We start from the raw sequence: 13,846 nt of genomic DNA, 5'->3' as shown, positions 1-13,846 counted from the left end.
ATTAAAAATTAAGGTGCTCCTATTTTTTTCTTTTGCACACACACACACACACACACACACACACACACACACAGATACTGGTTGCTCCCAAGATGCTCATCTGACCTTGTCTCTTTTTCTTTACTAGACAACAGTGAAGTTCCTGATAAGGTCGTCAAAGGCTGTGCAACACCAAATTTTTGTGAATTGGCCAAGACATCAGCACTTAACAAGTACTTTTCAGGCATGATAACACTAGCACGATGCGGTGAAACTGTGGTTTCACCAAAGCAACTCAGCTTTTAAGCATAGTTAGGAGAGAGCAATGTCTTCTTCCTTTTGGATTCCACTATTTTCTGCAACAGTGGAAGTGGTGGTTGCTTCTCTGAACATGGGAGTCCAGAGCAACTGGTATTCACAGGACTCCTGAGGCTTCTATTTGCTGAATGGGATGCAGGGAATAGAAAACTAAAGTAGAAATGTGGGGCTTTGGCTCATGAAAACATGGATATGTGTAAAAAATTCTTTTGTTCATAATCAAAATAAATTGGTGAAAAAAATAAAAACTGTGTTGTGTGTCTGCATTTATCAAATTAAGAATATTTGGTGGCAGTGGTGGCACTGTTTTTAGAATGAAAAACAATGGGTAATTATGAGTTATCTTATTGATTTAGGAAATATATATTCCAGTCCATATTTCAAAGAAATCTGATTGGCTTACAATCACGGGATTCAGGAGTCAGGAACAGAAGACGATCCCTGCTGCATCACACAAAGGACATATCTAATTCACTATCCTGGTGCCAGAGTACTTAACCATATTCCTACAAGAAGCCCAGAAAATAAGGCATGCAATTACAAATTAAGGAAGGTGGATCTGGAATTCCAAGACTGGAATTATACATTTGTGCTTATTTATTGACCAGCATCAAATATTGGAGACCTGCTGATGGCTGTAATCTTCTCAGTTGGGCAGTCTTAGAATATACATATACAGTGGTACCTCGGGTTAAGTACTTAATTCATTCCAGAGGTCCGTTCTTATCCTGAAACTGTTGTGAAGCACCACTGTAGCTAATGGGGCCTCCTGCTGCCGCCACACCACCACAGCACAATTTCTGTTCTCATCCTGAAGCAAACTACCCAAGGTACTATTTGTGGGTTAGCGGAGTCTGTAACCTGAAGCGTATGTAACCTGAAGTGTATGTAACCCGAGGGACCACTGTATAACACTTTTGGTTGGGTGGATAGTATTAGGATCAAAATATTTGAAGTTCCTTCAACTCTTGAAACAATTATGTCAATTAGAAAGATATGGAATTTATTAGCTAATAAAAATAAATTCATTTTCACATACTAAATCCTACTTTAATAATCGGGGGGGGGGTAATATGGAAAAACTATGATAACATGTGAATTGACCTTGTACCAACTGATAGATGAGGAAGACTTCTATACATACAATACATACATCAAATATCATCTATCAGAGGTGGTCCAATGGTAAAACTTGCAGCTACAACATATTTTAGTAACTTCGTTTGGTCTGACTACCTTGACAGCATCTGAGACACTTGAAATTTGGAGCAATTGGATAATTAATTTGAAACTCAGTTTGATATGCAGAGTTTAAGAAATGATTGGAATAAAGAATTGGAATGTTCAGTATTACCTAGATAGTGGGAAAATTTATTGGCTTCAGTATCATATCAATGGATCTTAATCTAAGAATTATACAACAGAAAATTCTTCTTAGAATCTATTGGTCTCCCTTGCATTTGTATAAGAAAAGATTATCTAATGTATCTCTTGGTTGGAAATGTATGATTGACAATTCTTCTTTGAAACACATGCTTTTACTGTGTCCTACACTTACTACATTTTGGGAGAAAGTGCTGGACCCAAGCACTTTCTCCCAAAGACACTACTCAAAAAATTAAGATTTTCAGAAGCGACTATGCTCTTGAACGATAGACCCATTGTATGGAAATTGAAAACAAGAAAGCAAAAATGGCTTCTAATGGTGGCCAAGAGACTGATACTGATGAATTGGAAGAATAGAGATTTAATTCCCTTTACTCAATCGCTAGACAACATGATAACATTGGTAACATATGAACGGAAAACTTACTGTATAGGTGCAGATTTTCTTTGGATGAATTCAATGATATTTGGAATGAGTTTACACAGAATATATTAGGTTATTGACAATTATAAGTGCATTAGGATAAGAATAAAGAATAAGAATAAATATACACATTTGTATATTATTGTATGTTTTACCATCCTGACGCCCCCAGGACTTTCCTGGTATGCATGCCTGCACTCTCAGACTTCAGGGCATATAAAGAGTTCAGCAGAGCAACTCAGCAGGGTTGGCAGCCAATGAATCACATGAAGAGCTCATTTCATCAGCAGATGTGCTTTACTGAGGCATTTTAGTAAGCATAGTGGTTGCAAATCCTCAGCCAGATCCCTGGCTGGGTACATAGCTCAAAAACAGTTTCGGAGAGAGAAATGCCAGCAACAGTTTCAGAGAGAGAGATGGCTCATCATAATATGGGATATGAGTTTAATTTTCCTTTGTTCATAATCAATTAAATTATCTCCTCCGCCCTAGACATCCCCGACTCCTGGAGAGAAGCTATAATAGTTCCGATCTTCAAAGGCGGCCAGCCAAACATCCCTAGGAACTATCGCCCCATCAGTTTATTATCTATCCCGGGGAAAATATTTGCCGCTGTTTTACTGGACGAACTTCTTTCATGGGTCCAGGAGAGGAACATTCTACCGCTAGAACAGATTGGCTTCCGAAAGTCAGCATCAACCATGGACCACTGTCTAACTCTTTATCACCTTGCCAGTAAATACTCCGCACCAAGGCAAGGCCACCTATTTGCCGCTTTCATGGACCTGCAGGCCGCCTTTGATTCCATTCCTAGGCAGAGATTATGGTCCAAACTTGCCCATCTGGGAATTGATCCGCACCTCCTCTCCCTAATTATTTCCCTTTATTCAAACACCACAGCTTGCGTCCGAAGTGGTCCCAACGGCTCCCTTACCACTCCATTCCCAACGGCCAAGGGCGTCCGACAAGGTTGTCTCTTGGCCCCTTTACTGTTTAATCTCTATCTTCATGATGCAATTTCCCCTTTGAAGCTAGCAACTAAGTATCCTCCTCACTTAGCAGGTCACCCCGTTGCCTCCCTTTTCTATGCAGATGATGCCATCATCTTATCCAGAACAGCTGCGGACCTGGCAAATGCAGTTAATGCATTTATCGCCTATTGTAAGGCGGAAGCTCTTAATATTAATTATAAAAAATCGAAAGTCCTTCACTTCACTCGTTCCCGCAAACTCAAGCTGGAGCCGCTTAAGATCACAGGTGGCTACTTAGAAAAGGTAAAAGCCTTTAAATATCTAGGCTTAATATTCACTTATAATCTCTCCTGGACCACCCATCTACAATCTGCCTTTCTCGCCACAACCATGACCTCCAATGCCATTGTCCGATTTTACCACCAGAAGGGCGGCAAACACCTTCCAGCAGCAATTCAAATATTCAATGCCAAAGTTGTTCCTAAATTATTATATGGCTGTGAAGTATGGACTACAGCAATATCAGGTAACTTGGATCGCCCACTTCATATGTTCCTGAGATCTCTTTCCGGTGTCCCGAGATGCGTCTCAGGTGCAGCCCTACGACTTGAGTTCGCCCAGCCCTCAATTGTAAAACGAGCATGGAGTCGAGCCATTTCCTATAGCTCCCATCTACTAGCATCGGATGCTCGAATTAGAGGTGGTTTTTCCAATCTGATCCTAAGAGATATTCATAATTCCCCTTGGAAAACTACAATTAACCTCAAACTCCGCTCTCTTTCCAATCTGAATTGCAAAACTGTTCTTAAATTAGAGTGTATCAGTCCGGCGGCCCTACCTTCAATTAAAAAGAAGCTACAGCAACTTGACTTCTCTAACACAGCTGCCGATGCAAGAGGGCCGTGTTCAGGCCTAGCCCTAGCTATTCCTCCCCCTGAAGGGATCCCTCTATACTGCTTCACAATTTCTTCGGAGGCTAAGCGAAGGGCCTTTACCTGTGCTTGTCTCAACTGTTTTCCTACAGCAATTATGTCGGGTAATTATTCCAGAGTCCCCATCGCAAACAGAACATGCACCTGTAATGACACGGCTCTGGAGACAATGGAACATGTAATGCTCTTCTGTCCCAACTGGACAGATGAAAGATCTCGGTTTTTAACTCCTCTCATGAACAAGCTTCATCTCCCAATCCAGCCTTGGATAGTGTCCCTTTTTTTGCAGGATTCTGATTGTTGGATTACCGAGATGACAGCTAACTTCCTGCTCAGTGTGATGAAGAGGAAAGCGGCACTAACTTCTTTTTTAACACCACAGCTGCAGTCGTTACGCTGCACAATCGAACGAAGTTCCAAGTAGCTTTATTGTACAAGGTCAATGGAGCTAGGACAAATCTGAGGAGCTGAAGGACCCCTTTAACAATCCTCCTCCACCCTCAGCAGTTTTTTGTCTTTTTGTATTATCGGTCTCTCAATGTTTTAAATCCCTTGTCGCTTCTGTTATCTCTCTCCTTTTTTTTCTTTTTCTTTTTTCCCTGTAAGTATTTGCCCAGGACGATATCTACCTTTACCTCCCCACCCCCATTTTATGTTGTTATTTCTATGTATATCATGCTATGGCCACACGGCTAATGCAATAAAATCTATTATAATCAATTAAATTGTTGTGGCAAGGTGATGTTGAAGAATCATTGCTTCGCCACTGGTGATCTTTGGCTGTAGGGATGATTGCTGGGTCCGGAGCAAGCTCCCTACCCGCAGACAGCCTCAGTCTGCCTGCACACATGACCTTGGGGTGCAGAGCACACTCCCCCTCACAGACAAAGCCACAGCTGTCTGAACATCATGCTCTCTGTCTAACCTTCTGCGGTCTCAGTAATCTGTGGTGTCCTGTCTGTGACCTTTGCCTCCATCATCATGCACTGTGCAATGGGAAAATGATGTGGTGGAAACAGGTGCCCAAATAACTTTGTATCGGGGACTTCCGGGTTAGCGCCAACGGCTAATGGCGGATTCCCTCCGACGGCTTGAGAGGCGCGGTGCTGTGAGTCGTCTGCTTCTCCTGTGGAGTGAAGCCCGCTGCCATGGCCGGAGAGCGCTGACTTCTTCTTGTGATTTGGACTTCAAAATAACAACCCGTGAGTAGTACGGGAATTGGATTTTTAAAGAAAATTTTTCGGTGAATTAGGTACGATCGGGGGAGGTGTAAACAGGAAGTCAGCCTCCTCCTCCTGTAAATAATCTAAAGCAAGGACCTGCTAACTAAGGTCGAGAGAATTTTTTCTTTTATCATTTGGCAAAAGACATTAATTTCACGATTTGGCACTAGAAGAAACTTTACTGGAGGATAAGAGCTAATTTTGGGAGCTGAAGTGCCACCACCCCCCGGACCCGGGAGTGATCCGCGAGAGAGCCTGTTGAAGGTATTGGAAGAGTTTGACAGCTGTCAAATTAGCTGTCAGAAGGAAAAAGAGAACTTTGTTTCTGTTGCTTCTGCTGGCTATACTTGTTACAATTTGACTATATTTTGTTGAAAACAAGGAAGAACTGTTACAAACTAATTTGATTTTTGGATTTGAACTGGAAAGAACACTAAGTAACCAAAATCCCTCTAGAGGGGGTTTTGGGACATTACAAGAATGGCTGAAGAAGGGGAAATTCAAGCTGAACTGGACAGAGTCTTTGTTCTCTTGGGAAAGTTACAAGGCCAAATTGATGTTTTGGCTACAAATGTTACAACTCTGGACTTAACAGTAAACAAATTCATTGAATCTGACAAGGAATTGACTCAGGAAGCTCATGCAGCTGAACAAGAAGAGAAACTTGAGAGCTTTGAAAGTGTGAAGAAAGCATCCTACTTGTACTGTTGAAAGAAGTAATGAATAAGATACTGGAAAAAGGAGAAATACCTGAAACTTGGAAAGAAGCATACATAACGTTAATTCCCAAACAAGACTCGGACTTAATGCAGGTCAAAAATTACAGGCCAATCTCATTATTGAATAATGATTATAAAATGTTTGCAAATATTTTAGCAAACAGGATGAAAAAGGTGTTAAATGAAATGATACATAAAGATCAAGCGGGTTTCCTTCCTGGTAGACAAATGAAAGATAATATAAGAAATGTAATTAATATAATTGAATATCTGTCCAGCGGGAAGGATAAACAAGCTATGTTGATTTTTGTAGATGCTGAGAAGGCCTTTGATAATATTTTCTGGGAATTTATGTTAAAGAATTTAGAATATATGGATGTGGGTCAATCCTTTTTGAGTGGTATAAAGGCAATATATTCAGAACAGAGAGCAAAACTAATTGTGAACAATGTTATAACAGAAAATATTGCCATAACGAAGGGTACAAGACAGGGATGTCCGTTATCTCCGCTGTTATTCATCTTGGTCCTGGAGGTTTTCCTAAGAACAATAAGAAACAATGAAAATATAAAAGGTGTAACAGTGGGTGGTAATCAATACAAGGTTAAAGCCTTTGCCGATGACTTGGTTATAACTATAGAAGATCCTATACAAAGTGTTAAAGAGGTGTTAGAAGAAATTGAACATTTTGGTCAGGTGTCGGGTTTTAAACTAAATAGGAAAAAAACTAAAATAATGGCCAAAAATCTAGATCAAGAAATTATAGAAGAAATACAGCAACAAACAGAAATGAATGTGGTAAAAAAAGTAAAATATTTAGGAATTACGTTAACTCCTAGAAATATTGACTTATTTCAAAATAATTATGTACCAGTCTGGAATAAGATCAAACGTGACTTAGATGTATGGGCAAGAATGAGATTATCGTTATGGGGAAGAATTGCAACGATAAAAATGAGTGTGCTACCGAAAATGTTGTTTTTGTTTCAAACAATACCAATAATTAAAGGTGTGACAATATTTAGAGAATGGCAAAGAACAGTGTCAAGATATATATGGCAGGGCAAAAAGCCAAGAATTAAATTTAAGATATTAACAGATGCAAAAGAAAGAGGAGGCTTTGCCCTGCCAGACTTAAAGTTATATTATGAGGCTTCATGTCTTTGCTGGTTGAAAGAATGGATAAAATTAGAGAACACAGAATTATTGGATTTAGAAGGATATGACAATAGATTTGGGTGGCATGCGTATTTATGGTGTGATAAGAACAGAATGCATAAAGGTTTTGAAAACCATATTTTTAGAGGAACGTTAATCGAAGTGTGGAATAGGTCTAAAAACCTATTAGAGCCTAAAACTCCAATGTGGTTATCACCACTGGAGATAATGAGTATGAAAAAAGTCAATATGACAGGGAATTGGATTACATATGAAAATCTGATAATCAAAGAAAGAGATAAGTTGAATTTGAAACCATATGAAGAGGTTAAAGAAAAAGTGAATGATTGGCTGCATTACTTCCAGTTGAATGCAATGTTTAAAAAAGAGATGCGAGAAAAAGGTTTTTCGGAAAGAAAATCAAGGTTTCACCAAGAAATTTTGAATAGTGATGTAAAAATATTGTCAAAAATGTATAAATTATTACTTGAATGGCATACAAAAGATGAAGAAGTAAAAACGGTAATGACTCAATGGGCCAAAGATTTTGGTTATAACATACAATTAGAGGAGTGGATAAAATTATGGAAAGAGGGAATGAAATTTACCGCATGTACTACGATAAAAGAAAATGTTATGAAAATGATATATAGATGGTATATAACTCCAGTGAAACTTGGAAAGATGTTTAAAGTTAGTAATAAATGTTGGAAATGTCAAGAGAAAGAAGGAACATTTTATCACATGTGGTGGGAATGCAAGAAAGTGAAATGCTTTTGGGAAATGATTTATAATGAGATGAAAAAAATGTTGAGATATACTTTTGTTAAGAAACCAGAAGCATTGTTACTAGGCATATTAGGGAATGATGTTGAAAAGAAAGATGTGAAGTTATTTAGATATGCAGTTACAGCAGCCAGAATTCTGTTGGCCCAAAAATGGAAACAGGAAGAAATGCCGAGGGAAGAATGGAGAATGAAACTGATGGAATATGCAGAAATGGACAAATTAACGGGAAAAATTCGAAACCAACGCGATCAGAGATTCACCGAGGACTGGAACAAATTTACAGAGTATATCAAAACTGTGTGTGATCAGGAAATAACGCTTGTTGGATTTCAGGAAGCTCTGTGAAAAGAATAGATAGGAATGTCGCTTAAAGGAGAAGATAAAAGAGCTTTCCATCCATCCAATATAGAATTTCTACTCTTGAGGGGAGTTTCCCTTCATATGAGGACATTGACAATGGGTGTTAATGTGAAAAGGGATGCAAAGCAGGACTACAGAAGAGCGAAGTGGCTTCAGATACTTATTAAGAGGGCTGTGCTGGACAAAGTAGTCAAGTGCAGCTGATGTGGGGCTATTGTGCTCCCTTTCCAGGAAATATGCCATACAACAGTAGGCTACCAGGGTAAATTTATCTTTGACAGACCTCTGGAGATGCACTGAGGGATTAAAAAGTCAGGGACAAAAGTAGATCCCTGCTGGATCACACCAAAGGTCCATCTAGTTCAGAATTCTGCTCCCAGATTGTCTAATCATATGCCTACATGGAGCCCAAAAAACAAGGCATGTACACAATAGCCCTCTCCCACCTGGGATCTCCAGTAACTAGTATAAAGAGCAATGCAGTCCAGCTCACGATTGGGGCACTGCCCTCCCACTGAAAATGTCAAGCAATGAAAAACAATACTGCTCCTCAAAATCTCAAAGCAGCACACTCTTTCCTGTCTCATACACATTTTATATATCCATTTCAGTCAGTCTCCTATACTTTGGCCAATCCACTTTTTGCACCGCTAACGCAGTCCTCGTCCAAAATATAACTATGGCAAATAGGTTTCTTCCATGCATTTATAAGGAAAAGCAGCACGATGTGACTGCTTGTAGTGAACCCCCTCCAATGTTTTCCCCCGATAAAAATAGGGATGTCATTCTCTTCCTCCTCCTCCTCCATTATATTCTTGACACCCTGTCCATCTGAGCAGATACTCATTGAATTTGCTGATGACACCAAACAGAGAGGGGTAGCTAATACCACAGAAGACAGAATCAGAATTCAAAATGACCTTAGCAGATTGGAGAAGTGGGCTCAAGCTAACAAAATGAATTCCAATAGGGACAAAAGTGAGGTTCTCCACTTAGGCAGAAAGAACCAGATGAGGGACATCTGGTTTACTAACAGTACATGTGAAAAGGATCTGGGGGTCTTGGTTGGCCACAATCTTAAATGTGTCAACATTGTGTGCAGTAGGAAAAAAAGCTAACACTATTCCAGTCTGCATCAACAGAAGTAGAGTGTCCAGATCAAGGGAAGTAATAGTGCCTTGGTCAGACCATACCTGGAATACTGTGTCCAATTCTGGGTGCCACAATTTAAGAAGGATGTTGACAAGCTGGAACGTGGTTTTTGTTGTTTTTCTTTTTGTTCTCCTTCTGAATGATGACATGGCCTATGGCTAGTGCAATAAAAAGTTTAATTGGAATTTCACTATTTAAAATAATATACTCTGTTAATAGAATTACATATATAGACTATGGTTCAAATAATATGGCAAAATTATATAGAGTCTTTGGGCTCTATATACCTGAATGCATTTATTTCAGTTAATTTTGACCTGTGCTTTGGAAATAAAAAATGAATTCCTATTGATTTAATAGCTGATTACTTCATTTGGAATGATTTTATTATTATTTGTTAGATTTATAAGCCCCCCTTCATCATACGATGACAGGGTGGTTCACAGAATAAAATATAGGATAAAAATTAGTAAAAAAGTAAAACAAAAAAAACCAACACACAGACAACTTTTCCACAGATACAATTAAAATAAGGTGGTATCTCAAACCATACATACCAACACCAGGAAAACTACAAAACTGAACACGTAAACTTGGCTGGATCCAGGAATATCATTAGGTTCCAGCATCACAAGATTGCTGGGAAGACAAACATATGTGCATGTGATGTACTACAGGTAATTGTTAACGGCTTTGTGCCTGATTGAGAACATCTTGGGTCCACGGACATTGTGGCAAAACTGAGGTGGGGATAAAGTAAAAGGACATGTGTGAAATTTCATGGAATTCCAGAAAGGGACTGATTTACTCATGATTCCTGTTTTCTGACAGTGAGGGTGATATGAACAGGAAGGGACATTTGTGTTGTATCCATCTCCGGTATTTGCCAGAACAGGCATATAAGGGACATGGCAGGTGACAGAAGGGTCATAAGAATGACATAAGAGACTGGTATTGGGTTGAATTAGGCCACAACTTTATTGAACACAGGAAAAAGTAGGTTTGACTAAGGCATTGGGCATGTATCTTGCATCAGGCAGCCTGCCTGCTACCTGATAGGATCAAACTACCTAGCTGGGTCAAACCCGTGCTGGAGTGTGAACTGCAAAATGGATTGGATGTCACAACCCCAGACTGGCTGCCAGTGGGAGAAATGTATTGGCCCATTGGTCCACTGGTGGACTTCTGGGCAGAGTCAACCCTCCTGGACCCATTTAATGGGGTGTCCTTGTGACTAAGGATGCAGTCCAATGCTTAATCCACCAAAGTAATGATGGTTGCTACAAGGTTGGCAAAAACCTACAAGTTGGCCAGATTGCTTGCAGGAGAAAATTCCTCCCTCTCCCTGAAATACGGAGACCAAATTAACCAGTGCAAGGTCCATAAGCAAAGTGCCCACTTCCTTCCTCTGGGTGGGGCCCTAAAGACTGGGTGAGTGGGTGGAAAATCCTGTGACAATCTGCCAAGAGGGCAGCTGACACCTGGCTGCCCCCTTAAAAAGGCTGGGGGTGGGCTACTCCCAGCCCAAAACCCCAGACTCTGATTGGCTGAGCTGGCACCAACTTCCCTTACCTGAGGGTCCAATGCAGCTGGAAGTGGACTGTGCCAGCCATGCCCTCTCCTGGATGCACCTGGAAGTTGGCAGCCTCCCTGAACCCATCCCAGCCACTCCATAAGGCAATGGCTGCCCACCCAGCGCCCCAGGTGAGGGGATATTGTCCTTGCTACCACCCATTATTACAGTGGTACCTCGGGTTAAGAACTTAATTTGTTCTGGAGGTCTGTTCTTAACCTGAAACTCTTCTTAACCTGAAGCACCACTTTAGCTAATGGGGCCTCCTGCTGCCACTGTGCCGCCACTGCACGATTTCTGTTCTCATCCTGAAGCAAAGTTCTTAACCCGAGGTAATATTTCTGGGTTAGCGGAGTCTGTAACCTGAAGCATATGTAACCTGAAGCGTATGTAACCCAAGGTATCACTGTATTATTAAAACCCTCAGTGTCTCCCCATCTCTCCTTTACCTCTGCTGTTGTTTAAAACAAGCCTTTCTTTCACATTAATTGTCCCACTCTTCTTGCTGCACCCAAATGTCTCCCTTCCATTCCTTGGCTGCTTCAAAGGAGAGAGAAAGGATGTGGAGCCCTCAAATAAATGACATTTGGGTCCCTTCCAACTGAAAGTCTCTATGATTCTTGTTCAACTGGCTCACGTTGGTTAGGGTGGGGGTGATACAGATGGCAGTGACCTGGAGCGCCTTACTTTGGGCACGTATATGATTTAGTTCAGTGTCATGTGATGGACCTGGCAGTCTTGCAGCCTGCAGTTGCTTGTAGGTTGTTTAGGCTTTGGTCTTTTAAATAAATTACTATTGCTATTTAAAATAATATGATCTGTTAATAGAATTACATATTTAAACACATTCACATATCATCATTTGCTATCAGAACCTTAGTGCAAACTTTCTTCCTGGCAGACTCTAGGAACTGCAGTGCTGTGATGTCTTCTAACAGCAAATTTGATTTGGTTTCACTGGACTACAATTCAAAGGATCTTTTGGAGGATGATTCTATGTCTTTTGAACCTGGATACCTCCTAAATGGAATGCATAATCTGGAGTAGATATTAGGATGACATATGTTCAGAGCAGATTTTGAGATGGCCTGATCCTGCAGGCCATGCCCTGTAACATTTCTCCTATGAAAAGGAGAAAGCTTTTGCGAACCCACGCACTAAACCCTGTCCCTGCAGCTTACCCCCCAGGAATGAGACATGACCACAATGGATGGGTTTAAAATTAAGCCACAACTTTATTGAGTTTCAGGTGTAGGGACCTTGGCTTAGGCCTTCGAAGGTATCCCTCTCATACCTGACAGGGGCTGAGGATGCGCAGGGCAGTCAGGCATTGTGGAAGGGGAGTATAAATGTGAACACAGCATACCCTCCCACTTCACCAAAGCTGTGAGTTTGCCCTTATGACGCCACTCCAGGGCCAGTGGCTCCCACAATCCACCCTTTAATGGACCCTGCTAAGGCCTAGAACTGCCACAAAAGACACCAAACTGTAGGCACCAAGATACCTACAGCTGAAAGCCCCCTCCTAAAGAGAAGGGCTGCGCCCTGCCAGTCACCAGTCCTTGAGGCCCTAACGCACATCGCACAACCAAAGCGCATTACTGGGGATGGGAGTCAAATGTTCTCCATCCACACGTAACAGTTCGGAATTGTCCATTGTAATTTTGGGGTGGCGAATGGAGACACCGCTGATTTGGTGCATTGTGTTACACATGGCCCTATGAATTTTTTGCACTGTATGATTGATGCGAGAAGCTTTATTGGCCCCTCTCCAGCACTGACAGGGAAGGAGGTCGGACCAGAGGATGGTCGTTGCTGGGCATAGGGCATGCACATTTTCGTGGTCTGCCTTCGCAGACAGAACCAGGCTTTTTGCGCCATCAGGTCATTTCCTCCCAGGTGCAGTATCAATGCCTCTGGCAGGTTGTGTGCAGTGACGGCTCTGCGTAACATGGACATCAGTGCACCCCAATGCATGCCTCGTTGTCCTATCCAATGTATGCTGGCATTAGGGTGGATGTCAAGGTTAGTTCCCCAAATGTGCAAGGCGACATGGATCGTGGCCCAGGGTACAATGCTATGCCCCACAACCCAGATGTTTGTGCCGGGCACACCTGCAATAAAAGTCAAAGGGAAACAGTAAATGAAAATGTGTGGGGACGAATGTAGCCCTTGTAGGGCGCAGAACACCATCAGCCCAGAGCCTTGATACTGGCAGAGTCCCAACCCTGGGCTGCTGCTGTTGAAGCTGAACCAATGTGTAAGGAATGACCTGAGAATTCCCTGGGATTGCCACCACAGGCCTCAATGGCCATAGGTAAGACTGCCGTGAACTGGCAGCACATCCAAGGGCCTTTGTCTGCATGGATGAGGAAGGCACCCCAGTGGTTAGGACACATGCAGAGGAACCTGTGCGTGTCTTGCCACAGGCAGGGGCCATCCTGCTCAGAGGGGGCCAGTGTTGTGGTGTTACCCCTCCACAACTGCTCGGTTTGGATGAATGAATCTTAATTTTTAGGTGGAGCCCTAAGAAACATACATCAGTGTCTGTTAAACCCTGAGTGTGGTGAGGAGGGGCTACTGACAATACATTCACCAATGCATAGAGCCCCAAAGAAGACCAGGGAGAATGCTGTATGGTAGAGGTGCATTTCGAAGTTCGACCAGCCCAGCTCTGGCAACCTGTCCCAAATTAACCTCATGGTATCTGGTGTTATAGGCTTCCTGCCATCTTGGCGGGGAGGGATGATACAATGCCACCACGTGAGAAGCTTCTTGACATGGAAGCTTGCACAAGGGTCAGGCCACCGGAAACATTTACGGAGGAATGAAATAGCTGCCTTGTAGAGCAGTAATGTTTTG

The sequence above is a fragment of the Podarcis filfolensis genome (genome assembly GCF_964270895.1).
Source record: "Podarcis filfolensis genome assembly, chromosome: 8".
Classification (NCBI taxonomy): Eukaryota; Metazoa; Chordata; class Lepidosauria; order Squamata; family Lacertidae; genus Podarcis; species Podarcis filfolensis.
Note: the sequence above shows the minus strand (reverse complement) of the source record.